The sequence below is a fragment of the Megalobrama amblycephala genome, linkage group LG9 (assembly GCF_018812025.1).
Source record: "Megalobrama amblycephala isolate DHTTF-2021 linkage group LG9, ASM1881202v1, whole genome shotgun sequence".
NCBI lineage: Eukaryota > Metazoa > Chordata > Actinopteri > Cypriniformes > Xenocyprididae > Megalobrama > Megalobrama amblycephala.
In genome coordinates, this window is record NC_063052.1 from 14120968 (window position 1) to 14133794 (window position 12827).

The window sequence follows — 12827 nt, forward strand, 5'->3', positions numbered from 1 at the left end:
ACACTCTACTTGATACACACACAGGGATGCATGGCAGCACAAATATTATGCCAAATGTTAAAAAATAAAAGGATTGTAATGCAAAAGATTATTATTGTGTACATAAAGATAAAATGTCTATAATGGATATTCATTGCATGTATCAGAATTGAAAATTGGCTAATTATTTGACTAATCGTGGCAATACACACCTGCATTTAAACTGACTCGTCAGGTTGAGGGTATCTATATTCTGCCATGTAAATAGTGAATCCGCCATGGCGAGAGCGCAACTGGCTTTTAAAGGGAATGGGAGATGAGAATATGATTGGTTTATTGCAAAACACACCCATGACTCATTAAGAGAATAGGTACAACCCTTTTAGACCATTTATTCTGTCGTTAAACAAGCAAAAATGGATTTAAACATGCCCTAAGTGCAACTGCGCCATGCGTTTAGATTAGTAAAATAGGGCCCAAAGTTTTACCATGATTATGATTAATTACTCAGCATGTAACTATAACAATTAATTTACATAAATCCAAATTGACAGCCCTAACCTACTTTTGAGAGCACCTACTATCAGAAAAAAGTCACGCATCTGCTCTTGGTGTGAAGTCATGCTGACGGATGTGCCTTTCATTTACACGTGGACACAAACTCCCTCAAACACAAGCATGTGGGGGAAGTGCCTGGGATCTTCATTACAAAGGCTGTGAAAGCATTCCTCTACACCTACTCCTCCACTCTCAAGGTCATTCCCTCAGCTGGGCCATCAATCAAAGCAATGCCTCTGCAATCCCATTGTCCTGCATGCCTGTGACTAAAGTGGATGCTGGCATGTCTTCTGCGGTGAGTGGCGAGCCAGTGACATCCAGGGATTCGAATTTGAATATATGAGAGAAGTAGAAATGTATTGGGAAGTAGACCTGGTTGGTGTAGTGTGCACACTAGTGGCTTTCTGCTTTAATCACTCCTGTCTGACCCGCATCTGCATGCATCTGTAGCTTGGCAATGTCTGCTAAGGATTATAGAAAATGCCTCTGCTGAAGTCAACAGCATGAAAATAGGAGCCAGGACCCAAACGTATAGTACAGAAGCATCATGTCATGATGGAGGTGAGACGGCATCCTGAATCACAGGAAGTCCCTGTAGAATAACTCAAAAGACGTCAAGAGCCAGCAGTAGTAAAAGCTGACAGAGAGAAACAGTGATAAAAAAAAAGTGAGAAAAAGATCCAACTTTTTGACACAAATGTCCTCTGCTGTCCAGTACAATAGAGTGGAGCAGGGATGACTTCAAAACCCGGAAGACTAATTTGCCAGTGTTTCCCTTGAGATTTTCCTATGGGTTTTTATGATGTTTTTTCACCCTTCAATTTTTGAGTAAAATAAGGTTCAGATAAACATAAGTTGATGGTACTTGAATGTTTTGTTCTTCAAAATAAAATAGACACACTCACACCCTTTATTTAGTTACTTATCAGAAATGTACATTTTTTAAACCAGACCATATTTTACTCTTAAACTGAAAAAAATCCATTATACAAACCCATAGGAAAATCTTTAGTGACGAATGAGTCTTCCGGGTTTTGACATCATCCCTGCACCACTCCATATTCACTACAATGTTTTTGGTAATTCAGCTGTAATGATTATATTATAAATATTTGCTTACTTTTGCTAATCTTGGAGTATTTATTCTGTTATGAGGCGGCAGGGAAGAGAAGGGGTAAGAATCCAGTTGCAGCAAAGTTTATTCAAAAAACACAAACAAAGATAATCCAAACCAGGAACAAGCTTCACAAAAACATGCAAAGACAACAACCGACAAAAGACAACTGAAACACGGGTATAAATACATGGAAACAAGGGGCTAACGAGGAACAGGTGTGAACAATGAATCACTATGGAAACAAACAAGGTAGCTATGGAAACAAAGGCAAACACTGGAACAAGGGGGACAGAAAAATACAATTCAAAATAAAAGTCCATATATCAAAACCAGGGAACATGTAACAGATATATTTAATTAATTAACCACAATTAAAGTATAGTTCACTTCAGAATTAAAATTTCCCTGATAATTTACTCATCCCCATGTTATCCAATATATGTGTGTCTTTCTTTCTTCAACTGAAAAGAAATTATGGTTTTTGAGGAAAACAATCCAGGATTTTTCTCCATTTCTCCATGGACTTCAACAGGGTTCAACGGGTTGAAGGTCCAAATGTCAGTTTCAGTGCAGCTTCAAAGAGCTCTACATGATCCCAGATGAGGAATAAGAGTCTTATCTAGAGAAACGATCAGTCATTTTCTAAAAAAATATATAAATTTTACTCTTTTTAACCACGAATGCTCATCTTGCACTCATCTGTGATGTGCCACACATGATGTAATCATGTTGGAAAGGTCATGCGTGACGTAGGTGGAACAGGCGGACACTAACATTCATGCTTTATGTGAATAGCAGCCTATTTTCAGCTGGATCAGGCATTGAAATTTGCAAAATGATGATATTGTACTGCAGTACATTTTTAGTACCGGTATACCACAGAGTCCTAGTCTGCATGTGCACAAAAACTTTGAATGAATTTTTGTTGAGGAACAATGACATGCTGCCACCACAATGGCTGACAAAGCCCCTCTGTGGGTTTGGAAAAGCATACGGTATTACAGCACACTAATGACAGACAGAGACACACATACATTCACCTCCTTCCACACACCGAACACATTCAGACTATGACTGAGTGGGATTCACATCACAGTCTTCCTGAGAGTTAGGACAGATGTTAACCTGACACAGACTCACAACATATGCAGCCCTGTGGCGCAGCTCCGCATGGGGCCTCACAGCACCGCTCTGACTGTTCTAAATCCAACCAAATAAAGAAAGCCTGCACACACCCTGCCACTCAGACAATCAGGCTCAGGTGCTCTTCAATTATTAACAGCAAATCACTGCCATCATACTATGATGTCATCTTTAGGTAATTTGGATCAGATAAGAAATGAAAATCAGATAATTACCTCATTTTATTGAGATTGGCCATTATGGCAAACGGCCAAGAAACAGTGATGTGCAAATAACAGGTACTTTCAAATGCACTGTAGGGGTATGCTTGAGATTCATTTACTCATCCTTGTGTATTTCTGAACCTGTATGACATTCTGTCTTCTGTGGAACACAAAAGAAGATATTGAAGAATGCTTTACGAATGCTTTGTTTGGTCCTTGCTTACTTTTATAATGGACAAAAAAGCACATTTTGACTCGTGTTTCACAAAAGAAAGAAAGTCATTCGGGTCTTTTTAAGCTGTTTATGCAAGATGTTGTATACACTACCAGTCAAATATTTGCAATAATTTTTTATTTAATATTTTTTTTAACAAAAAATGCATTTATTCGATCAAAAATACAGTAAAAACAGTAATATCGTGAAGTAGCCTATTATTACAATTTAAAATAACTTTGATCATTTTAATATTTAAAAATGTAATTTATGTGATCAAAGCTGAATTTTCAGCATCATTACTCCAGTCTTCAGTGTCACGTGATCCTTCAGAAATCATTCTAATATGATGATTTGCTGCTCAATTATTACCAATTATTATTTATGATCAATTATCAATATTAGTTATTATTAAGATGCTGACAATTCAGCTTTGATCACAGGAATAAATTACATTTTACAATATATTCAGATAGAAAACAGCTATTTAAAATTGTATTTCACAATATTACTGTTTTTACTGTATTTTCATCAAATAAATTCAGCCTTAGTAAGACTTCTTTTAAATAAACATATATACAAAAAACTTTAATTATTCCAAAATTTTGACCTGTAGTGTAAGTGTGTGGGAGATAGTTAAGGTCGACTCATTTACTTATTAGAACAAAGATTATTTGGCCTTTTGAGTGGGCATGCTGCATTCTGAAAGTATGATTCATTATGGTTGAACGCCTCAGATAACCTCACACTTAGTCACATTCTCTCATGGTAACAGAGAAATGGGGTATCATTGGTGCTCAAGGCATGTCATCTTTTGTGTTATTATATCCTACAGGAGCCGACAGCCCCTCAGCTATGTAATTGTTATTGATGGTGTGGCAATGCTACCGTTTTTACATTTTTATGCAATGTGTCTGCACACCAAGAAGCCTGTACAGCGCCACGTTCTCCAACAAGGTCATCCCTCCAATCCATTGCATTAACAGCGGGTGGCAAGCAGCCTGCAAATGGAACAGAACTCTTTGAAGTCACTTCCTCAAAGCAACGCCCATAGCATCACATGTGTCACCTCAAACACACAATAAAGCTCTGTCTTTTAACCACCACAGCTACAATCTCTTTAAAGGGATAATTCACCCAAAAATTAAAATTCTGTCATCATTTACTTACTCTAATAGCGTTCGAAATCTGTATGACTTTCTTCTTCACAGATGGTGAAATTTTGAAGAATTGTGCTAGTCGTTCTTTCCCTTTGAATTACAATGAACAGGGATTGTGACTTTGAAGCTTCAAAAAGGACACCATAAAACACCATAAAAATATGTTCCCATATGGCCTGTGCTCTAGATTCCAAGACAAACCCAAGTTGAAGTCATTATTCACTGATAATCTTTGCCTTAAGTTAGTAGTTAAAGTCAATCAAAATGAGCAATTCTTGTTTTTTTTTGTTTTTTGTTTTTGTTTTTTTATGAAATATTATGATCCTTATTAGGTCACACTTCATAATAGGTGTCTTTACTATGCACTTACGTCAATCAATCAATCAATCAATCAATCAATCAATCAATCAATCAATCAATCAATCAATCAATCAATTAACTAACCAACTAATCAATCAATCAACACAAACAAACAGCCAACCAACCAACCAATCAATATATGTTAGGTGCAATAAATATTGTGTTCATTTTGCATTGAAAAACACTTTTGCTTCCATTGATACGAGTAAAGTTAGTGACATTTTCAATAATAACAAAGGGATAGTTCACCCAAAAATGAAAATTCTGTCATCATTTACTCACCCTCAAACCTGTTTGAATTGCTGAACACAAAATATGAAAAAATATGATTTTTTTCATAGTATTTTTAAGTGAACTATCCCTTTATAGGGGAAAATGGACTTTCAGTAAAACTTGTCTGCCTACACAGTAGAAAGGTGACTTTTTAATAGCTGACTAGAGAAAACAGAGAAAATAGGCTGTCCCTTTTGCCATGTAGGTAGGAAATCTTCAACACCCATAATGCACTGGGCATGTTGCTGTCCAAAGCCACACCCACGCCCACCAATCTGCTATTGATACACTTACCAGAGTCAAATACCACCTTGCTTGAGTAGGAAATACTACTTAGCAAACTTTTATTCAGAATGGTGTCGACTTGTATTGTTCTCGGGTGCAAGAATTCAAAGAGTAAACGTTTAGTGGGAGTGAGATATGCTCAGTTTCCAGTAAAGGATCCAAGACATTTTAGTCAGCGACCAAAGACTGCAAAGGATAGTAATTATGGAGAGATTGCCGCGACTGTAGATATGAAAAACCTCAGTGTTTATAGTCAACATTTCTATAGTCGCATACAGGTAATAAATCTGTTGCAATGGTGTTCATTTTTTCCATAATGCTGTTTAAAGTGTAGACATAGCATTAACAGAACTGTTCTGTTAATAACCCTCTGTTGATCTGACTGTCTGTGCGAGGATAGAAAAAATGCAGAAGTACAATGTGTAGTTTTCACGAAAGCTGCCAAAACGCATCGTCCAGCAGACTTTTACTGAATATGCTTGTACAGTGCCACGTTCCCCAACAAGGTTAAAGTTTTATGATCTCTTGATGAACTTTTTGAAGCATCAAAGTGGTAGTAGACTGGACAGAAAGCTCTCAGATTTGATTAAAATATCTTCATTTGTGTTCTGAAGGTGAACAGAAATCTTATGGGTTTGGAATGACAGAAGGGTGAATAATTAATGACAGAATTTTCATTTTTGGCTGAACTAAACCTTTAATTCACACAAACCTTTTGTGTCACTTTGGAAACTAAGATAGTATAGATCACCTTCTGCATCCTCTTTGAATCTTTAAAGCCTCTTTGCTCACAGTTCTTCATCACTTTTTCCTTCCCGCCAAAAAGAAAGTTATATAGGTTAGGAATACCATGTGAGTAAATGAATACAAATAGAAATAAAAATCTTTTGCGGATGCACTATTCCTTTAAGAGAGCCAAGCTAAATCCAGCACAAACATACGCACACAGCTCTAACTCCCTCCCAGCGATTAAAATGTCAGAGGCAAAGCCAAGCTGCTGCAGGAATATTAAAACTACACTGTCTTCCATTTTTAAGACCTGAGCTGAGGGGATGGAGAGAGTCTATGAACACTTGAAGCAAACTCTTTGATGCATCTGCACTGAAATAATCTCATGCGAATGTGACACACTCATTTTAGAAAACTTCAGCTGAGGCCCTGCAGAACTTGCAGTCAGGGAGTATAATCCACAGACCGGAGAGTGTTGCTGAACGCGGGAAGAGCAGCAATGCTTGCGGAATGACTCACGTACACTGAGCACTGCAGTTTCTCTTCCCTGCTGCAGAGAGCAAAGGGGGAGAGCAGTTGAGATTCGAGAAGTAAATTGTGTGGGAATTTATAGTATATCCTGCCAGATCTTGCCAGGATGGTAATGAGACAGGATAAAGTATCAGAAAAATTGTCTAACTTGTCCAGCTGTCAAGCATTTTCTACAGCACAAATGTAAGCAGACTTGAGCAGAACCAGCTGGCATACTACCTTTACATATACACATAGAAAATAAATATAGAAAATAAAATAAAGATAAATAAAGAGATTATATTTGAGAATTATGACAAAAAAAAAAAAAAAAAAAAAAAAAAAAAAATATATATATATATATATATATATATATATTTGTAAAATGTATAAATATTCTAACTATCACCCCTTTTTTTGCCTTGGGGCAGAAATGCTTTGTACAATGTTTTAATAATTTTTTGCATAAAAACCTTTTAACCAGGCTAGAAGTCATTACCAAGTTGCAATAAATATTACCAAAAACTATGGCTAATTAATTTCATTTTAATTTAATCTAACTCTCATCTATAAACAGTTTCACAATAAACAAATGACTTAATCTCAGTCATTACACTATTAATTAGACTTAAGCATAAGCAGACAGGGCCAGGATTAGGCCTTAGTTTAATTAGGACATTTAAGTAGCTTTTATAAGCATGCCTTGAGACAAAACAATTGCACTGATTTAAAGGGGACCTATAACGCTCCTTTCACAAGATGTAATATAAGTCTCTGGTGTCTCCAGAATGTGTCTGTGAAGTTTCAGCTCAAAATACCCCACAGATCATTTATTATAGCTTGTCAAATTTGCCCCTATTTGGGTGTGAGCAAAAACACACCGTTGTTGTGTGTGTCCCTTTAAATGCGAATGAGCTGCTGCTCCCGGCCCCCCTTTCCAGAAGAGGGCGGAGCTTTAACAGCTCAACAACAACAAAGCTGGAGAATCTCACGCAGCCAAAATGATGACGGTGTTCAGCCTTACATTGTTCAAACCGGAGTCGACACTGATGGAGAGACTCAGGAAGAAGTTACAACTTTTAGAATGAAACTGGACGTTTCTGAACGGTTAGTGGATACATTTATGTAGTTGCTGTGGAGTTGATTCAACTCATCCACTAGCATGTGCCGTCATGTTAATCTTTTGTGCAAATCCAGTGTTGAATTGACCCTCGTTTGTGAAGCAGTCCGGCGTAAAATAACAGCATGGCAACAACACTCTACTACAACAACTCTAAAGCAGCCCAACATGGCCTCTCCTCGTTTGTTGTGTGTTAGAGTCACACAGCTAATCTGAGCCTAATTAGACTACAAAAGAGGTAACAGTAGTGTCCACCAAAGCCTCTCCTGTCCGGCACATTTATTTATTGACAGATTGGCCATAGCAGCAGCAGCAGGCACAAGATGAGGGGCCGAAAGGCCGATAAGAAGCTGAGAAAGCAGAGCACCATGGGAAAGCGCAGCCCTAAAGGGCCGTGACCGGTTGGCACTAATCTTCAATGGGCTCGGCTGCCTTTAATCCGCAGGTGCACTCTGAGGTGTTGGCTCAGCCCACTCCAACAGATGGAGAATGATGGATACAATGTGTGAGGAGAAGGGTGACATCCTCCCCTACCCACAAGTCCCAGCGAGGAGGCTCGTGCGGGTTGAGACAGAAGTACAAGTCTGGGGTTAGAAGTAGGTCAAGGAAGTACTACAAGGCTAGTGAAGTAGTTGTTTTCATGCTAATGAGAGCAGCTGAACTGGAGACAAAAGGAAGGCCAGACAGTCTGTACAAAAGCACATCAGCACTTGCTCCCGGGGCCTTGAATGTTTAACAATGCTATGACTATTTTCTTTAGACTCATTACAACACATCAAGTGAGCTGGGAGTTAGAGACCTCCTGGAGACTTTGTAAGGAAATGCATTGTATTTTGTTAACTATTTAAAAAAAAAAAAAAAAGTTATTGCTTTTCTCTCTGCAGTATTGAATGCGTTTCATCCATACAGATCGAAACACACATTCATGTAATTGTATTAGTAATTGTAGGTATTTGTAGGTAAAGTGTTGTCTTTTGCACATGCATTTTCATGCGTTTACATAAGTACTAAAATGTACTTCATGATGTTGACAGCATCTAAAATACACACAAAATATTTTTTATTAAAATATATTTAAAAATATTTTATTTAATTCTAATGTAATTATTGTCAATGTAAACTTGTTTGAATTTTTTCTATTAAATATAATAATCAAAAAAAAAAACAAGTTTACATTGACAATGATTTAAATTATAATTAAATAAATTATAATTAAATATAAAAATGATAATTATTATTTATTTAATTATAATTTAAATTATTGTCACTGTAAACTTGTTTGCATTTATTTTCACATTATGATTCCTATAAAAATCTATATAATAGTAAAATGCAAATAAAAATGAATATATATATATATATATATATATATTATTCATTTTTATTTGCATTTTACTATTTATATATATATATATATATATATATATATATATAGTCAAACCAAAAATTATTCAGACACTAGATATAATTTTTGATATATTTTTACTAGTGGGTGCAGCAAAATAAAGTAAAATGTGGCATATTATACCCAAAAATTCTTCATTCAGTGGACTACCAGTAAAATTGATAACAATTTGAGACCAAAAATTCTTCAGACACTTTGACCTGACCATGTTTTGCTCAAGTGTTATCTAACATAATTAAGATTATTTTTTCTGACACATTTAAACCTCATTTTTAAACTATAGTGAATAAACTGTAATAATGAATGAAATGTTCAAGGTGTCTGAATAAATTTTGGTTTGACTGATATATATGATATAATATATCTTTTTATATATAAATTATTAAATTAACTAACATCCCACATCAGGTAAACAATAGAAGGCAGACAATTAAAGTACATATTGTAAAATGCAGCAGATTTCTTTCATGATCAAAATCTAAGTGACAGACTTCAGCCCTGAGATCCAAGTATATCAGATCGTCTGGCTTCCATCACATCTCTTTGCCAAGATCATCTTTGACTCAATCGATTAAGTATCTCGTCACGTAGTTCGTCAGTTTTTTGGAGGTCAAACGATTCTCTTAACCACCCGGTAATCTGCAAAATGCAGCTTTTCAAATTGGCGAAGTCAGACAAGTAAAGATTTTCAATTGAATTGTGCATCTCATTTTGCGCCCTGAGGTCAAACCATCTTTATTGGACGGCAGCAATTAGCATGCACATGTTTAATTAATTCTGTAAGAAGCTTTTGTGTCGACACAACACCGCGAGGGGCTTTGTCTGAAATCTCAAGGACTGTGCAGGAATGTAAAACCAGCTAAACCTGTAAGATTTACAATCAAGGAGGATTCAAACTTGTCATAAGTTATCAAGAGACAGCAATATGTGAAATAACCTGAGACAATTAATATGTTGGTGGCACATTAGTGTGTAAAAAAAAAAAAAATATGCAATTATTATTCTACAGTTCTTAATTACATTATGTTTCTTCTTCAGGCCCAATTCATGTCGAGCTCTTAGATGTAGATGACTTCAGCATCTGGTACAGAGCTAATTGCCTGCATAAGAAAAAAAAAGTCCCTTGAGGTATTTTCTCAATATTTTCCGGCAATTAATGAACTCATCTATAATTACAAATGTGAAAGATGAGATTTACATGACACAGACATTGTCATTTTGTCTTATTTTCAGTCCAGACATCACACAATTAAGTTTGGAAATGACAAAGGTGCAGTCAATAAGACAAGAAGTTGGCTATTAAGATGAGAACAAGACGTTTTAATGGACAAGCTTTGACGGTGTTCTTTGAAACGGGAAGCCGACTAATGGATTAGAAGGCAGGAACTCTGGAGAAATCATCGATCTGAAAATAAAGGAGTGAGCTTTGACAGTTTTTCTTATTCTTTTCCTCTTCTGCTTCCCTCCAAAAGACGCACCTCAGCAGACACCCAGATGAGAGACTTGATTATTGACAGGACTGGTCTTTACCCACGCTCGATGATTAGATGCTCTTTATCACCTGCGGATTCAATTAAAAGTAAACAGCTGATCCTTTGTGCTGTATGAGACGGATGCTCTCAGTTCCACCTGCTGTCTGAGTTTGGTGGTCCCAGACACAGCGGATTTATATATCGGTGTGAGACAAAATAAAAGGATCATCAAGGATAGAGTAAATAACGTTTAGTGCTTGAGTGGTGCTGCTGCTTCATCCATCCTAATCAACCAATCACGGTCTTGGCTGGTTAGAACGGCCCTGTTGGCCCCTGCTGGTAGAAGTCGTAACTACACCATGAAATATTCTAGTATCTCTGGTCAAATAATAAAATGGCAGTGATATAATTTAATTTATAAAGACCCAGTTACAGTAAATTGTGTGGAAAAATATTGAGCGTCACACAAAAAGACAACCATGATTGGCTTTTATGTTCTCACTGCACTAAAGACTAAACAAATTGTTAAAAAATATTATCTTAAGAAGTTGTTTTTTTTACTTTGTATTATGCTGACAGATGATTAAAGTAGTTGGTTGAAAAACATTTACCACACAGAAATTGCTAGTATATTTCACAAACAGTTACAAAGAAACAGTAACACATTAATTTAAACTTCTACCTTTTAATGTTGAAGTAAACACTGAAATAGTATTTTTTGTAAATATTCTCATAGTCAAACAATTGTTGTTTCAATTACAACTTTGGAAAAAACTTTTTTCTTTTTTTTTTTTTTTTAACAACGTAAAACCTTGAAATTATTATTATTATTATTATTTCTTCTTACAGTATAAAACTAGGGCTCTCAATAAATTCAAATAGCTGATTAATTTCATGCTTTCAGACAAATCTTTAGAAAGCAATAATGTAAAATTTGGTCAGTTTATTTTGAAATATTGCATTAAACATGTTCAATATCTTAATTTAACATTGACAACCCTAAAACATACACTACTGTTCAAAAGTTTGGGGTAGTAAGATGTTTTAATGTTTTTATTAGAAGTCTCTTCTGCTCACCAAGGCTGCAATTATTTAATCAAAAATACAGTAAAAACAGTAATATTGTGAAATATTTTTACCATTTAAAATAAATGTTTTCTATTTGAATATATTTTAAAATGTAATTTATTTCTGTGATCAAAGCTGAATTTCCAGCATCATTACTCGAGTCTTCAGTGTCACATGATCCTTCAGTAATCATTCTAATGTGCTGATTTGCAACTCAAAAAACATTTTTGATTATCATCAGTATTGAAAACAGATGAGCTGCTTCATATTTTTGTGGAAACCATGATACATTTTTTTTTTTTCTGTATTCTTAGAAATTTCAAAAGGACTGCATTTATTTGAATCGATTTCAGGAATCCTTGCTGAATAATGCATAAAAACACCTGCAAACTCCTAATCACCCCTATCCAAATCTAAAAAAGAAAAGCAATCTATTTCATGATTGACATATATGCAGCCGTCTAGCCACAGTGAGAACTGAAATCAACCATCAACCTATCATTCACAATTCTTCGCTTTAATAATGTCGTCGTATCTCCAGAAATACCCATAACCATTGTCAGTCATCATCAGAGCACTACCACATTCCCAAACAGTCTGTTCCTCTAAACACTTTAGCTGCAGATGGCGGGTTACACTCTAGGTTATTGAACATCTTCTGATTAATTCACTGTTAATTATGATAAAGTATGAGAGACAGTCTGTTGTCACTCAAAATAAAGTGACAGGAGACCGGAGAGGTCAGCAGAAGCACTCGTAATAAAGCAGCAGCTCCCCTATTACCGCTGGGAAATGATCTTCACAAATAAGCCTGAAGTTAGACGCCAGTATAAATTAATACAATTAATTTCAACCTGAAATTCTGCTTGGAGGAGGCATGCATGTTAGGCCAGCGGTGGATAGTCATTAGCGAGGATATTAAATATTCCAGGCAAACAGGAAAGCATCAAATTGAAAAGGAAACACAATCTGGAGACAAAAAGCAATGACTTCCTGGGACCTTTGGCAATGGCGCAGATCTTCCTGATTAAGTGAACGCTCTCACAAACAGCTGCAAAATTCATTACATGTGATGCATAGAAAAGAACAAGAAATCCTACTTCATCCTGTATCGAATAGATTAGGTTTAGGTGTCAGTAGAAGGGTGGAAAAGAAGCACACGAGGCTTTTGCTTTAAACTGTCTGCGTCCTGTTAAACTACATGTCAGCACTACGCAATAATCTCATGCCA

At 35.9% G+C, this 12827-nt stretch overlaps 1 protein-coding gene across 1 annotated transcript in view; it reads right to left on the reverse strand.

Annotated features, from left to right (window-relative positions):
- The window catches only part of csmd3b (CUB and Sushi multiple domains 3b), a 521564-nt gene that overhangs the window by 382354 nt on the left and 126383 nt on the right, over positions 1 to 12827 (reverse strand).